The following is a 17,134-nucleotide window of genomic DNA, read 5'->3' on the forward strand; positions in this document are numbered from 1 at the left end:
CAGGCAATCAGGCAAGTCATGTAACCTCTGAGCTGTAGTTCAGGCAGTTAACAAATGAGTTTGGTAATGCCTGGTTTCCTTAATTGTTGAGGTGAAGACTAAAAGTAATACAGGGTATACAGCTGGCCCATAGTAGGTGCTCAGTTAACGGCAGCTACAATTCTTAAACAATCTGTTTTTTTTTCTTTTTGAGATGGAGTTTTGCTCTTGTTGCCCAGGTTGGAATGCAGTGGTCCCATCTCGACTCACTGTAACCTCCACCCCTCCCCTCGGGTTCAAGCAATTCTCCTGCCTCAGCCTCCTGAGTAGCTGGAATTATAGGCATGTGCCAACACAACTGGCTAGTTTTGTATTTTTAGTCTTTACTAAAAATGAGACGGGTTTTCTCCATGTTGGTCAGGCTGGTCTCAAACTCCCAACCACATGTGATCTGCCCACCTTGGCCTTCCAAAGTGCTGGGATTATAGGCATGAGCCACTGTGCTGTTTATCTGGACCAAACATTGTGAATTTGCTGCCACCACCTGGATGTAAACTTACTGTGTGTTTTTTTTCCCTGGTAATGACTAGAAGAATTTATATCTTTCTCCTCACCAACTTCCTTCTTCTGGCCCCTTTATTAGTCTGCAGTGCTTTATCCTCTGTCAAGATGAAAATGCTTTATCCTCCAGAATCCCTGCATCTTTTTCTAATGATTTCTTCTTTTCCCTATACTTTTAGAAAGAAATCCACTGTCCGATTGGTATTTCAACAGTGTGACAAATATGCTCTTTTGAGGTCACTAGTGACCTAATTGCTGAATCTTTTAACTGCTTCTTTTGGTCTTAATTCTGTAACATTTGAAATTCTTACTTCTGGGGCTTAATTTAGTCTCACAGTTATGATCATCATCTTCACTTCCTCTTGCTAGACTTTTTTTTGAGATGGAGTTTCGCTCTCGTTGCCCAAGCTGGAATGCAATGGTGTGATCTTGGCTCACTGGAACCTCTGCCTCCTGGGTTTAAGCGATTTTCCTGCCTCAGCCTCTTAAGTAGCTGAGATTACAGGTGTGCGCCACCACGCTTGGCTAATTTTTTGTATTTTTAGTAGGAATGTGGTTTCACCATGTTTGCCAGGCTGGTCTCGAACTCCTGACCTCAGGTGATTTGCCCACCTTGGCCTCCCAAAGTGCTGGGATTACAGGTGTGAGCCACTCTGCAAGGCCTCCCCTCACTAGACTTTCTAATGTTGAGACTTTTTTTTTTGAGACATATTCTCACTCTGGCGCCCAGGCTGTAATGCAGTGGTGTGATCTCGGCTCACTGCAACCTCCGCATCCCAGGTTCAAGTGATTCTCTGCCTCAGCCTCCTGAGTAGCTAGGATTATAGGCACCCACCACCACGCCCAGCTAATTTTCGTATTTTTGGTAGATACGGGGTTTCACTATTTTGGCCACGCTGGTCTTGAACTCCTGACATTGTGATCCGCCTGCCTTGGCCTCCCAAAGTGCTGGGATTATAGGTGTGAGCCACTGTGCCTGGCCATGTTGAGAACTTTTAAGTGCCCTGTACTGTCATCTTTAGCTCTGTCTTGTTTTGCTTTGAACTTTTACCTTAATCTGTTAGAAAATGGAATTATTTACAAAGCAGTTTCTTCCTATTATTGACTCCATAGTAGCCAGATTAATTTTTCCTAAAGCTCAGTCTGATGACATCACTCATTTTGCAGAAACTTGAGAAATTTCTGTTGACATCTGAAACAAACTAAAAACTAAGGCTGGACTTAAAAACCCTTAAAAAGGAAAAATCAAGTAGGGAGTGTGTTATGTGTAATTTTTGAGGTAAGTTCTCGCTGTTCGGTTTAGAGAGAGTCATGTAAATGAGTAAATATAAACAAAGTGTAATAGGTGATAAACAAATGAATAATTATATGTACATTAGAAAGGACAGTTCTTAAAGAATATTTTAGTTATAAAAATAAAACATTCCCTTAAAATCTTTATGCAGTAAAAAATACATATAACATAGAAAATGAGAGTTCCTGCATAATTCCATTCCCTTTGAGACCAGTGTTGAAACTTTAAAACGTATTCTTACGATTTTACCACCTGATCATAGTACTAATAATTTGCATATATGCTGTTACTGTCAACAATGGACGTATTCAACATAGCCTGACAGCCTTATTTTCCCTTTCCTATCCTTATGTTGCAGAAGTCTTTAGCTGATTGTTTGAATTCTAGTGGTCAGTTTTATTAGACCAGTTCACTAGTCTTAGTTCTAGCTGATGGGAAGATAATGTGGCATGATGAGAGGTATGTGGACTTTAGGTCCTAACTTCACATGTGCCACCTGCCAGCTGTGCTATAGGAGATTTATCTGATTGTACAGAGTAATTTACTCAACTGCAAAATGAGGTCATAATATATTATAAGGTCTTTTCAAGGAACTTTTGATGAGAGTGTTATCAAGCATGGTTTTTTTTTGGTTTGTTTGTTTTATATTTTTAGTAGAGATGGGGTTTCTCCATGTTGGTCAGGCTGGTCTTGAACTCCCGAACTCAGGTGGTCTGCCCGCCTTGGCCTCCCAGAATGGTGGGATTACAGGCATGAGCCACCACACCCGGCAAGCATGTTTTTTATAATTGATAGTTGTTGTGTCAGATGTGTGATGAAATTTGGAGGCAAAAATAGAACTCAAGGCATGAAGGAAAGGATTGAATAAAAGAGATCAGCAAAATAAGACTTATTGAGGAGTGCCTTCTTCATTTAAGATTTATTGCGTGGTGCCTTCTCTACTTTAGGCTCACTTAAAATAACTTTATTTACTGGCTGGGCGCAGTGGTTCAAGCCTGTAATCCCAGCACTTTGGGAGGCCGAGGCGGGTCATCACGAGGTCAAGAGATCGAGACCATTCTGGTCAACATGGTGAGACCCCGTCTCTACTAAAAATACAAAAAATTAGCTGGGCATGGTGGCTGAGGCAGGAGAATTGCCTGAACCCAGGAGGTGGAGGTTGCGGTGAGCCGAGATTGCGCCATTGCACTCCAGCCTGAGTAACAAGAGCGAGACTCGGCCGGGCGCGGTGGCTCACGCCTGTAATCCCAGCACTTTGGGAGGCCGAGGCGGGTGGATCACGAGGTCAAGAGATCGAGACCATCCTGGTCAACAAGGTGAAACCCCGTCTCTACTAAAAAACAAAAAATTAGCTGGGCACAGTGGTGCGTGCCTGTAATCCCAGCTACTCAGGAGGCTGAGGCAGGAGAATTGCCTGAACCCAGGAGGCGGAGGTTGCGGTGAGCCGAGATCACGCCATTCACTCCAGCCTGGGTAAGGAGAGCGAAACTCCGTCTCAAAAAAACAAAGAAACAAGAGCGAAACTCTGTCTCAAAAGAAAAAGAACTTTATTTACTAGATAATTAAAAAAATTAAAACTATTGAATTATAAATGATAAGATTTTCTGTTTATTTTCTGAAATTTCTCTAATAGGGAAAACAGATTTTCTTTGTTATGCTCTATGCTCTGTATTCCTTTGATTTTTTTTTCTTTTTAAAGCAATCAGTGAAACATTTAAAGCACATATCAAAAAAAAATGGTGGTTAAAAAAGAGTTTTGAGTCTTACAAAACAGAGGCAAGAGATTTTTTTGCTTAGTAGTAGTTTGTGTTAGAGAAATAGATTCTTAGTACCTGAAGTCTACCTTTTTGGATCTGTGGTCTCATTTGCGTATTGATGCAAGTATTGTTGTTTCTTTAGGTTAGATGAGGTCTTTAATCATGGAACATTTGAAGTCACGTAAAGAAGGTAATGTTTTTTTTTAAAAGCCCTCTACTGCATCATGTTTAGACATTTCGGAAAATTTATTGTTAAAACAATCATTACACTAGATCATAGATTTGGAATACCTACAAGTGGTCATAAGAATAAATGAATGTTTGATGATTTGTTTCCAAATTAATGTGTATAGCTGAAGTTTATTTGAGCTGTTGTAGTTTTTAAACTATGTTGGGAGAAGGAAGTATGGGTTTATTTAGCTTCTTTGGTAAAGGGGCTCACAGGGATAGGGTATGATAACCTTTCATTAGGGACTAAAATCAGGTCATGTTACTAACTGTAATTACGCAGATGAATATAGAAGTAAGAAAAGGACCAAAGATAAAAGATAAAGATAATTATATTTTAGCTTGTTTCATCTTTTGAGAAAGTTATTCTAATTTCCCATTTTATAACAGGGAAATGAGCTTGGGGTGAAGTGATTGTGTCCTATGCACACAAGAAGAGAAGGAGCCAGAATTCCGTGTGGGTCAGGGAGGAGTGAAAAAACCCCAAACCCCAAAAAAGAAAGCAACCCCAAAACCCAGAAAGGTTATTTGTTAAAGGAAAATATTCATTCAGTAAATATTTATTGGCCAGGCTTTTGTGTAAGTTCAAGGACACAGTAAGAGGCAATAAGAACATAGGTCTTTGCCCTCATGGACCATGCAGTCTTATGGGGGTTGCAGATAAACATACATAATTGCAAATTGGATAAATGCAGCTGTGAAAATGAGTATGATCTGAGATGGGACACCTAATTGAGATCAGCGATGGATTAGTGGAGTGTTTAATGCAGGAGGATCTTCCTTTGAGAGAGTAACATTTAAGCAGAGAATAGATGGAAGCCTGAAAAGGGAGTCTTTCAGGCAGAGGAACATGCTGGGACAATGAGTTTGGACACTTCCACAGCCTGAAATAAGGCTTAGATTAGTTTAGCTGAAGCTTAATGAGCAAGGTAGGGAAGCGTAGCGCTGAAAGCAAACCTAGATTGTATGTAGGGATCAAATCAGACAGAAATGTTACATACAAGTAAGGGGAGGGATTGTAGGCTTCCTCCTAGGTACACTGAAAAGCCATGTAAGAAGTGAATGCTGTAGTCTGGTTTCATTTTTAAGAAGATCTTTAGATTTCCTGGGGATTATAGTAGAAAATGTCAGTTTTCCAGCAGAAAAATGATGGACTTCTTGGGTTACAGAGGTGTTAGTAGAGATGGGTGAAAGTGGACAATTTTGAGATTTATTTTGGAAGTAGGATAAGCACTTGATGATGGCAGGTCGTAGAGGAAGAAAGGAGAAAAATTAAGAATGACTTCCAGATTTATGTTATTGATTAGTTAGACACAAAACTTTGTGAAATGACGAAATCCGGAAGAGGTACAGATAAAAGGGGATAGAGCAAATTAAAAAAAAAGACTAGATGTAGAGAGTAGGCAGTTTGGAGTTTTGAAACATCTTGATTGAGATAAATTAAGGCGTTTAGGAGTATTAAGGTATTATTATTATTTTGAGATGGAGTCTTGCTCTGTTGCTCAGGCTGGAGTGCGGTGGCATGATCTTGGCTCACTGCAACCTTCGCCTCTCAGGTTCAAGTGGTTCTCCTGCCTCAGCTTCCCAAGTAGCTGGGACTACAGGCATGTGCCACCATGCCTGGCTAATTTTTGTATTTTTAGTAGTTTGTATTTTTAGTAGAGATGGGGTTTCACTATGTTGGCCAGGTTGGTGTTAAACTCCTGACCTCGTGATCTACCCGCCTTGGCCTCCCAAAGTGCTGGAACACGTGTGAGCCATTGAGCTCACACATTAAAGTATTATTTTAAATCATGGGAGTAGATGAGATCTCTAAAGGTTAAAATTTCTTGAAAGTACCTTATAGTTAAATTTTGGTCCTATAGGAGAGAAGAAATTGTTTCTTGACTCTAAAAATTCTAAACCTTAGAGATACTTGAATGAATTAATTGATGTAATCATTTATTTATTAGATCAAAGGGATTTTTTTTTTTGTTTAGACTCTGTCATAACCCTTGAATGGATTTTTAGTAGCTGAGCACATGAATTAAATGGTTCCGATCAGCTTCTAATGCCAGAATAGCATTGTTTTAGGTATCTAGTAAAGATACATTAAACAGATTTATGGCTAAATTGTAAGCAATGTGCATACATAATTTATGTCATCTGTCTTTGGTTCCCTGGTCCCTGTCTCCATTCTCCAAAGGTTAAGAATATCACTCTAGCATGTATTACATGTACCCATAAGAATTATTTAGTAATCTTGTGTATGCCTTTTAAAAACATGTATACTATACATATCTTTTTGCAACTTTTTTTTTCACTTAGTGTTATGTCTTAGCTGTCTTTTGGCATTAATACAGAAAGATCTCCTTTTTAATTAACTGTTGTGAAGTATTTAATGGCATGGATATAATACAGCTTAGACATTCTTTTGATGGACAGTTTATTTCCAGTTTTTCGCTATTATAGATAATTCTGCAAGAAATATACTTGTATTTTCTTTGTATTTATGAGTGTTTTCTCTAGGGAAGATTCTGAGAATAGGAATTTCTGAGTCAGAGTGTATGCATATTATATATTTTAATAGATAACTGCCAAATTGCCCTTCATTATTCCACTATACCAACTGCATTTCCACCACTTCCTCCACATTCTTCCCAACACTGTATGTTATCAAATAGCTAAATTTAATGTTCCCTCTGAAGTATAAATATCAATTTTTTGTTATAGCTGTTAGAAATATATATACTTTATGGTATCTTTTTTTGCTATGTAAATTTTTTCATGTAATGGAGAAATCCATGTTATTACTGCAAAAAATGGGAATAACTATAACAAGAAGTATGCAAGACTTGAATGAAGGAAACTGTAAAACAATACCATAGGGTGGCCAGGTACAGTGGCTCACACCTGTAATCCCAGCACTTTGGGAGGCTGAGGTGGGTGGATCCTGAGGTCAGGAGTTTGAGAGCAGCCTGGTCAATATGGTGACACCTGTCTCTTCTAAAAATACAAAAATTAGCCAGGCATGGTGGTATGCGCCTTTAGTCCCAACTACTCGGGAGGCTGAGGCAGAAGAATTGCTTGAACCCAGAAGGCGGAGGTTGCAGTGACCCGAGATGGCGCTACTGCACTCTAGCCTGGGCAACAGAGGGAGACTCTGTCTCAAAAACAAACAAGCAAAAACAATACCATAGAGCAAGCTTGTCCAGCCTGAGGCCCACAGATCACATGCAGCCTTGGAAATCTTTGAATGTGGTTCAACACAAATTTGTAAAACGTCTTAAAACACTATGAGATTTTTTTGTGATTTTTGTTGTTAGCTCATCAGCTATCATTAGTGTTAGTGTATTTTATGTGTGGCCTAAGACAGTTCTTCCACTGTGGCCCAGGGAAGCTAAAAGGTTGGGCACCTGTACCGTAGGATATATAAGAAAACTAAATGGAAAGATGGACATATGTCTGAGTGGGAAGACTTCAGTAATGTAAAAATGTTAAATTTGTCTCCAAATTAATCTCTTAAATTCATTGAAACCCTAATCAAATCCCAGTATATTTGCATATCATACCAACTTTAAAAGGTAGAAGAGGGTAAACAGAAACTCATTCTTCTTCCCTCTGATTCATCTACTCAATTCTTTTCCCTAGAGGCAAACTACTGTTGTCATTTTTCCTGGGTGTTTATCCGGTGTGCGTTTGTGTGTGTGTGTGTGTGTGTGTGTGTGTGTATGTGTATTTTATACCGTGTGTGTGTATGTGTGGTGTGTTTATGTATTGTTCTGTACCTTGCTGTTTACACTTAATTTTTATGTGCGGTTGTTCCTTACTAGCATGTAAGTCCATTTAGAGTTGCTTCATTGTTTCAAAGTGCTGCATAGTATTTTGTTGTATGTCTTTGTCATCATTAGGTTGTCTGTTAAGAGGACACTTAGATTGTTTAAAATCTTTTGATTTTACTCTGAATATCCTTTCATGTTTTGTTTTTTACAATATGAGATAATACATCTGTTGGATGGATGCCTAAAAGTAGAATTTCTTGGTCCAAGAAATATTTTTCTAGTTGCCCTCTTTATAATTGTACCAGTTTACAGAATGGGAGTCTTACTCACAGGATATTGTTAAAAATTGTTGGGCCTTTGTTAATATAGGAGAAAATTGGTGGCCCTTCAGAATTTAAGTAGTATTTTTGTAGATATATATTTAAGAGTGATGTTTCCTTTTTTTGTGAACTGTGTTTGTTTTTTTTTGTCCTTTATTCTATTTGTTGGTTTATCTCATTGATTGTAGGAGCTCTTTGTCTTCATTTTATTATGAGTTACAACTTTTTTTTTCATAGCGTTATCATTGCTTTTGGCATTTTTTCCCCCATGTGATGTCTTTTTTTTTCTTTTCTAAAGAAAACCAGTAAAATATAGTAACATAAAATGGACTGTTTCTTTTTTTTTTTTTGAGACGGAATCTCACTCTGTTGCCAGGCCGGAGTGCAGTGGTGCGATCTTGGCTCACTGCAACTTCTGCCTCCAGGATTCAAGAGATTACCCTGCCTCAGCCTCCCAAGTAGCTGGGACTGTAGGTGTGTGCCACCATACCCAGCTAATTTTTGTTTTTTTAATAGAGATGGGGTTTCACCATGTTGGCTAGGATGGGCTCAATCTCTTGACCTTGTGATCCCCCTTCTTCAGCCTCCCAAAGTGATGGGATTACAGGCATGAGCCACCGTGCCTGGCCAGATTGACTATTTTTTATTTTACCATTTTTAAGGGTACACAATTTTGAGGCATTAAACACATTCACAATTTCTTGCAAAAATCAATATCGATTGCCAGAATGTTTTCATCATCCCAAATAGAAACTATATTCATTAGCATTCCTCATCTCACCTCCCTCCAGCCCCTGGTAACTTCTGTTCTACCTTTTGTTTCTATGAATTTGCTTATAATGTCGAACTACCTCATGAATGGAATCACAATATTTGTCCTATTGTGTCTGACCTACTTCACTTAGCATGTTTTCAAAGTTCGTCTGTGTTGTGGTATGTATTAGAATTTTATTCATTGTTAAGGCTGTATATATTCCCCTGTATATGTTTACCAACATTTTATTTATCCATTCACTTTTTGTTGGACACATAGGTTGTTTTCACCTTTTGGCCATTGGGAAAATGCTTTTGTGATCATTGTTGTACAGGTGTCTTTTTTGAGTCATTGCTTTCAGTTATTTTGGGTATATATCTCAGAATGAAATTGATGGTCATAGGTTAATATCCATATGTAACTTTGGGGAACCATTAAACGGTTTTCCATGGTATGGTACCATTTTACGTTTTTACCAGCAATACACAAGGGTTCTAATATCTGAAGGTCTTTATCAGTACTTAAGTTTTTCTTTCCTTTTTTTAAAAAAACCTTTTTTTCTCCATTTTTAAAATTTATATATGTGTGTAATAACTTAGAGATGGAATCTTGCTATGTTGCCCAGGCTGGTCTTGAACTTCTGGCCTCAATTTAGTCTTTCACCTTGGCCTTCCAAAGCACTGGGATTATAGGTGTGAGCCACCACTCCTGAGCCTTTTTAGAAAAATGGCAATCCTAATGAGTGTGAAATGGTACTTTATTTTTTCTTTCTTTTTTATTTTAAATTGTAAAAAAAAAAAAAACATAAAATTTACCGTTTTCATTACTTTTAAGTGTACAGTATTTTTAAGTATATTCACATGTCACACAGGAGATATCCAGACCTTTTTTGTTTTATAATATCAAAACTCTACCTATTAAACAACAGTTCCCCATTATTCTTGAGCCCCTGGTAACCACCATTTTACTTTCTGTTTATGAATTTGACTGCTTAGATACTTCATGTAAGTGGAATCATGCAGTATTTGGCTTTTTGTGACTGGCTGTTTTCATGTAGCATGATGTCTTCATGGTTCTTCTATGTTATAGCCTGTGTCAAAATTTTCTTCCTTTTAGAGGCTGAATACTAGTCTGTTGTATGTATATGTCTTTTAGGTCTAGGTAGTTTATGGTGTTGTTTAAGCCCCTTCCAACTCATTATTTATCTTCTGTTTGGTGGTTCTATCCATTTTTGGAAGGGTAAAATGAAGTTTCCAACTATTACAGAGTTCTGTGTTTCTCCCTCCTTTTAATTCTGGTAAATTTTGCTTTAATATATTTTGGGGCTTAGTTGTTAGGTATCTATATATTTAGAACCTGCTGTTTCTTCTTGCTAGAATGAACTTTTTGTCAATATATAATTCCTTTGTCTCATAATCTTTTTTTTTAAATTTAAAGTTAATTCTGATATTAGTATAGTTAACTCCAGTTCTCATTTGGCTAATATTTGCATGTGATAGGTTTTCTGTCCTTTTACTTAACTATTCTATATCATTGTATCTGAAGTGAATCTTTTTCTTTAAATTGAGATGGGCTCTCACTCTGTTGCCCAGGTTGGTCTCTTAACTCTTGGGCTCAGGTAATCCTCCCACTTTGGGCCCCCAAAGCGTTGGGATTATAGGCATGAGCGTGGTGCCTGGCCCTGAAGTGAATCTTCTGTAGACAGCATATAGGTGGATTGTGTTTTTAAAAATTCAGTCTGCCTGTGTATATCTAAGATAATTCTTCATAAGGATTTACCTCTGCCATTTGCTGTTTTCTGCATGTCTTTTTTTCTTTCCATTTCTTCTATGGCTTTTTATGTTAAATTTTTCTCTAGTATATCATTTGATTTCCTTCTTTTCTATATATTTTTAAAGTTTTTTTTTTAATGATTACCTTGGGGATTAAAATAGGCATCTTAAATTTATAATAACATACTGCAAATAATTTCATTTCAGAAGTATACACTCTACTACTGTACTTGTATTATTATTGTCATAGATTACATTTGTATATGTTATGTGCTCATTAATATAAATTTAAAATTACTGTTGTTTTTTTTTTTTAAGATGGAGTTTTGCTTTTGTTGCCCAGGTTGGAGTGCAATGGCGCTATCTTGGCTCACCACAACCTCTGCCTCCTGGGTTCAAGCAATTCTCCTGCCTCAGCCTCCTAAGTAGCTGGGGTTACAGGTGTGCACCACCATGCCTGGCAAATTTTATATTTTTACTAGAGATGGGATTTCTCCATTTTGGTCAGGCTGGTCTTGCCCAGCCTAAATTACTGTTTTATATCTTTATCTTTTACATTATATTAAAAAATTAATTATAGGCTGGGCGTAGTGGCTCACGCCTGTAATCCCAGCACTTTGGGAGGCCAAGGTGGGTAGATAATGAAGTCAAGAGAAAAAGGATTATGTTCTCAGTAAATCTGATAGATGCTGCAGGGAAAGCTGCTCCTGCCCAGGAGGCTAAAACCAAGGTGTCTGCTCCAGATCAGCCCAAACACACAATTCCAAATTTTGATAAAAGTTAATCATTGCTAGCCCTGTGTCCAGCCAGCTGTTCCAGGAACATAGTGTGCTGTTCCCACAGCTGAGTTGGGGTAAGGAGTGAGGGATAGTGGCTGGTTTGTACTATTCACTTACGAATGAACACCAGTCTCTCCCTCCATCGCTCCTATAATTGTTTTAGGTGTACAGTCAAGTTCTAGAGATCCAAAGTAGCTGGTTCCAATCATTTTTTGCCACTCAGTGGTTGCTTGGGTGGAAGTACCCATATCTAGAACTTCCCACCGCCATTGAGCCTCATTTCACCTAAAGTCTCTGTCTTCATCTGTATTTTTTCTTTTTAAAAAATTTTGTTATTATATCTATTTTTTTTTTTTTGAGATAGAGTCTCATTCTGTTGCCAGGTGCCAGGCTGGAGTGCAGTGGCGCGATCTTGGCTCACTGCAACCTCTGCCTCCGGGGTTCAAGCAGTTCTCCTGCCTCAGCCTCCCGAGTAGCTGGGACTACAGTTGTGCACCACCATGCTCAGCTAATTTTTGTATTTTTTTTAGTAGAGATGGGGTTTCTCCATGTTGGCCAGGATGGTATCGATCTCTTGACCTTGTGAGCCACCTGCTTCGGCCTCCCAAATATATCTATTTTTTAATGCCATATTTACAAGGATCTTATAACTTTAAAATTATAAAAATAAAAAATCAGTATTCTTATAATTTACTTTTACATTACAATTTTTATTTTATATATATATATATATATATATATATATATATATATATATATATATTTTGAGCCACTGTGCCTGGCCAATAATTTTTAAATTTAAGACTTTATCTTACATAAACGTTTATATATGGTAAGGGGTAGGTGGCTCCCCAAACTTTTATTTTTATGTTGGAATTTCTTTTGGTGTGAGAGAGGAATTCAAAGTAATATTTCTCAGTTGCTTCCCAGTTGTTTTAGACTGCTTTACTGAAAAATCTATATCCCCTATTGAAATTTCATTGAATACTAAATTTCTTGGTATATTGGGTCTATTTCATACTCTTTTGTCTGTCTGTTCTATCTGTTCTTATTCTATACCTCACTGTTTTATTTATTGTAGTTTCATAATATACTAGTTTCTTCTCTTACTCATCTCTTTTTAGAATTTTCCTGTTCTTGGCTGGGTGCAGTGGCTCACGCTTGTAATCCCAGCACTTTGGGAGTCCAAGCGGGGCAGATCACTTGAGGTCAGGAGTTGGAGACCACCCTGCCCAACATTGTGAAACCTCGTCTCTAGTAAAAATATAAAAAGTTAGCTGGGCCTGGTGATAGACTCCTGTTATCTCAGCTACTTGGGAGGCTGAGGCATAAGAGTCACTTGAACATGGGAGGTGAAGGTTGCAATGAGCTGAGATTGCACCACTGCCTGGGCAGTAGAGCGAAACTTATCTCAAAGAAAAAAAAGGAATTTTCTGTTCTTGCTTGTTTATTTTTCCATATAAATTTGAGAATCAGTTTATCTAATTAAAAATTCTGTTAGTATTTTTATTGGGATCAAAGTAAGTTTACAGATAATTTAGGAAAAATTGATATCTTTATGTTATTGAATCTTGCTTTGGAATTAGGTTTGTTTTTGTGGGTATTAGTATCGTGATGAACTCATAGATTTAAGCATATTTGAGGCCAGGCATGGTGGCTCATGCCTATAATCCCAGTACTTTGAGAGGCTGAGGCAGAAAGATTGCTTTAGGGCCAGGAGTTCAAGAGCCTGAGCAACATAAGGACACCTTGTCTTTACAAGAAATAAAACAATTAGCTAGGCATGGTGGCACATGTCTGTAGCCCTAGCTTCTCAGGAGGCTAAAGTGGGAAAATCACTTAAGCACTTAAGTCCAGAAGTTCAAGGCTGTAGTGGGCTATGATCATGCCATTGCACTCCAGCCTGGGTTGCCAGTGAGACCCTGCCTCTCAAAAACAAACAAAAAAACCCCTCAAAACCACATACTGGATGTGTTTTAATTAATTGCAGTGATTTTTATTCATGCTGTCTTTGGCCAGTTGGAGCCTATTCATGTTGGCTCTGGAGTCCTTTCAACTCCCCCATTAGTCTGCAGTAGCTTTCTTGCTATCTACTATAAGCAGGTGTTCTAGGCTAATCTTATACATTTCCTGCCTCTGACCTGCAATATACCATTTCTCCAAGGAACCCTGGTTTTATTAGGTGGGAAATGGTATTTTCATCTATTGGATTTTAAGTTTCTGCACTCATATTTTTAACATGGAGTAGTACCTTTTTCCTCCTGTAAATAAGATTTTTTTTCCCTGGCATTATGTTCATATTTTGTGGGTATCTTTTCTTATCTCTCTGAATAAATTATTTTCTGAAAAGATTCCTCCCCCATATAGTTACCAATTCTACCAAGTCAAGTTTTTCATTCTGTTTGTTTTCATCATGAAGGTATTTTTCATATCTTTACTCAGCTGTTTAGTTCTTGGTTGTCTGTTCATGGTTAAGAATGCATGTCTAAAAGCTGTTTGGACACTCTCAGCCATTGAGGATCACAGTACACTGTTGATGTCACACTTCATTAAGGGATGATCTGGGTGAGTGAGTGTTGGGAAATCTCCATTCTTGGGTATCTTTTTATGAAATCATGTTTCCAGAAAGAGCCTTCCAATTTCCTAAATGGGGAGATGTGTGGCTTGCAGTTTTAGGTGGAGATTAGGTCTCAACACCAGTACTGAGTATGTATCAGTTTATTTTATACCTCAGATTCAACTGAAAGAAGGGGCTTGCCTCTGAACTGTACCTGGTATCTTCCTGTCCAAAGTCAATCTTGTACTTGCTCCACAGATTAAACTTGTGGATTTATTTGGATGGGAAAGGAAATGTTGGTTTCTAATTGCTTTTCAACTAGTTTTCACTGAGTTGTCTATTAGCTGTCTTTTTTTTTTTTTTTTTTTTTTTTTAAGACAGAGTCTTGCTCTTTCACCCAGGTTGAAGTGCAGTGGCCTGGTATTGGCTCACTGCCACATCTGCCTCCCAGGCTCAAGTGATTCTCATGCCTCAGCCTCCTGAGTAGCTAAGATTACAGGCATGCACCACCATGCCTGGCTAATTCTTGTATTTTCAGTAGAGACGGTGTTTCACCATGTTGGCCAGGCTGGTCTCGAAGTCCTACCTAAAGTGATCCTACTGCCTTGGCGTCCCAAACATTAGCTGTCCTAAGTACACCATCTCCTTTGCAGAAGAGATGTTGCTATTAGGTTGTTGCAAAAGTAATTGTGGTTTTTGCCATTACTTTCAGTGGTTCCTGAACCTGTTTGGTATTCTGTTTTGAACTGTCACCTCATTCCTCTGAAAATTATTACGTTGATGAAGATACTTCCTACCTTGAGAAATGAATGTTAACTACAGTTTTATTTGTAATTTGTTCATTTTAAAACTTTGCTTCCTGTGAGTTCAGTGTTTTTCTTTTTCAAGCCTGCTAAGTCAGTTATAACTAATCCACGCCTGTCTGCTCTCCTTCTTCCAAAATTTTAGTGCACTTGAATTTTCTCCTATCTCTTTTTCCTTGTAGGTTTGTCCTTTAAGAAAAAATCCCCTTATTGTAGGTTTACTTGAGTTTTGGATGGGAGCAAAATTTTATGGCCATCCAGTTAGTTGACTGATTTCTGCATATTAATATTTTGTTTAGATAAAGTTATTTTACTATATAAACTCACTGTCTGTAATAGTTTTTCAGGGAAATCTTTTGGGTCTTTGGGATAAAGAATTTATAATTTATGTATAATATTTTCCCCTTTCACCTTTTTATATCTCTTCATATATTTTTTGTATAATTGCATTGACTGTTACTTCTAGAACATTGCTATATGGTAATAGTAAAAGGATGATGTTCTTATCTTATTCTTGACTTTAATGATAATGCTTTTAATAAATCCTATTTTATTAGGACATTTTCTTTTTTTTCTTTTTTGAGATAGAATTTTGCTCTGTTACCCAGGCTGATGTGCAGTGGCACAATCTTGGCTCACTGCAGCCTCAACCTTCTGGGTTTAAGTGGTCCTCAGTCCCTTAAGTAGCTGGGACCACAGGTGTGTATCGCTATGTCCATTTAATTTTTCTATTTTTTGTGGAGATGGGGTTTCTCCATGTTGCTCAGGCTGATCTCCAACTCCTGGGCTCAAGAAGTCTGCCCAACATGGCCTCCTAAAGTGCTGGGATTACAGGCGTGAGCCACTGTGTCCAGCCAGGAATTTTTATTCTTAACATTTTAAATCTGTCATATTAACTCAGAACTATTATAAGCGCCATGAATACATACTTAAAATACCCTTTGCTGTAAAACAGAATTCACCTTAGCTTTCTTTGTAGTTCTTTAACAATACTTAGAAAGCATTTAGATAGACTTATAAAGAAGAAGATGATGAATATTTTTGTTGAAGTACTTTGAAGTACTTTCTTTGTGATTTTATTTTTTGAAGGTTCATCAGCCTTTATCAGCAAGTACTAATATTTTCTTGATACAAATATATTTTAACTATCACCTTTTCATTGTTTTTCATGACACCATCAGCTGTTGTGTTAATTCTCACTGAATCAAGATAAAGACCAAATAAAACTAAAAGCATTTATGATTTATAATGTGGAGTATCACAAGGCAGCTTAAAAATTAATTGGAAACTTACTGAAATTCTGAGGTACAAACATCAGTTGTCTGGTAATTATTTAGGAGTTAGGTAAGAATTTAGGAGTGTGCGAAGTAGTTTTCACATTCAGTTATATCTTTGAATTAGAAGAAAAGCCATGTGAACCATTTTTATACCATGTACTGTGGTAAAATAGAAACTCAGAAAAGTTATTTTTTCAGTATTAAACAGCTAATTAGAATTGACTGGAGGTTAAAGAGTGGCGGCTATATGGAGTAGATGTTACTTGGAGAAGTGGTCGACTTCTAATTAGATTGTCTTTCTTTAAAGAACAAAGTAGATGTTTTGTGGTTGAAACATTATGTCGATGATATGTAGAAGTGACCAATATTATTTACAGTCTGATTTGAAAATAGCTGTTATAGTTGAATGGTTACTCTGTTTTGGGAAGTAGATTGCTGCAGGGATCTAACTATGGTAAAGAAAGTCCTATTTTGGTCGGGCACGGTGGCTCATACCTGTAATCCCAGCACTTTGGGAGACTAAGGCAGGCGGATCACGAGGTCAGGAGTTCGACCAGCCTGACCAATATGGTGAAACTCCGTCTCTACTTAAAAAATACAAAAATTAGGTGCACACTTGTATTCCCAGCTATTCGTGTGGCTGAGGCAGGAGAATCGCTGGAATCTGGGAGACAGGTTGCAGTGAGCCGAGATCATGCCACTGCACTCCATTCTGGGCGACAGAGCAAGACTCCCATCTCAAAAACAAACAACAAAAGAAAGTCCTATTTTATGCTACACTATTTTCTTCTAACGAGACTGAATTGACACACAGCAGCCACCAGAGGGAACTGTGAAATCAGTTCTAGCTTTTCTGCCGCAGAAGTGGTTTTCTTCTTTTTCAAGTATGCCAAAACAAAGGAGCCAAAGAACATATATATTTAAAGCCTATGCATTTTATAACATCTGTAGATTTGGGCTGAGCTGTTACCTCATTTCTTAGAAAATCATTATGTTGATTAGCACCTTATGAGAAGTGAATGTTAGCTACAAGTTTAGCTTCATTGTTTTGTTGTTAAGACAAGGTTTCACTCCGTTGCTCAGGCTGAAGTGTAGTGGCATGATCTGTGCTCACAGCAACCTCTGCCTCCCTGACTCAAGTGTTCCTCCCACCTCAGCCCCCTAAGTATCTGGGACTACAGATGTGCACCACCACGCCAAGCTAATTTTTGTATTTTTTGTAGAGTCAGGATTTCACCCTGTCGCCAGGGTTGTTTTCTTAACTCCTGAATGCAAGTGATCTACCTGCCTCT

General features: G+C 37.8%; 1 protein-coding gene across 33 annotated transcripts in view; it reads left to right on the forward strand.

Annotated features, from left to right (window-relative positions):
• ZMYM2 (zinc finger MYM-type containing 2) overlaps positions 1-17,134 on the forward strand; it is a 122,859-nt gene that overhangs the window by 9,428 nt on the left and 96,297 nt on the right. For 8 of the 33 annotated variants that reach the window (XM_078375096.1, XM_078375107.1, XM_078375115.1 and 5 more), the window contains exon 3: positions 3,734-3,781. The exons of the other annotated variants lie outside the window; for them this stretch is intronic. The gene's annotated coding sequence lies outside the window, so the exon portion shown is untranslated. The remainder of the gene's footprint in view (positions 1-3,733; positions 3,782-17,134) is intronic. 33 annotated transcript variants of the gene reach the window in all.

The sequence above is a fragment of the Callithrix jacchus genome, chromosome 5 (assembly GCF_049354715.1).
Source record: "Callithrix jacchus isolate 240 chromosome 5, calJac240_pri, whole genome shotgun sequence".
Lineage (NCBI taxonomy): Eukaryota > Metazoa > Chordata > Mammalia > Primates > Cebidae > Callithrix > Callithrix jacchus.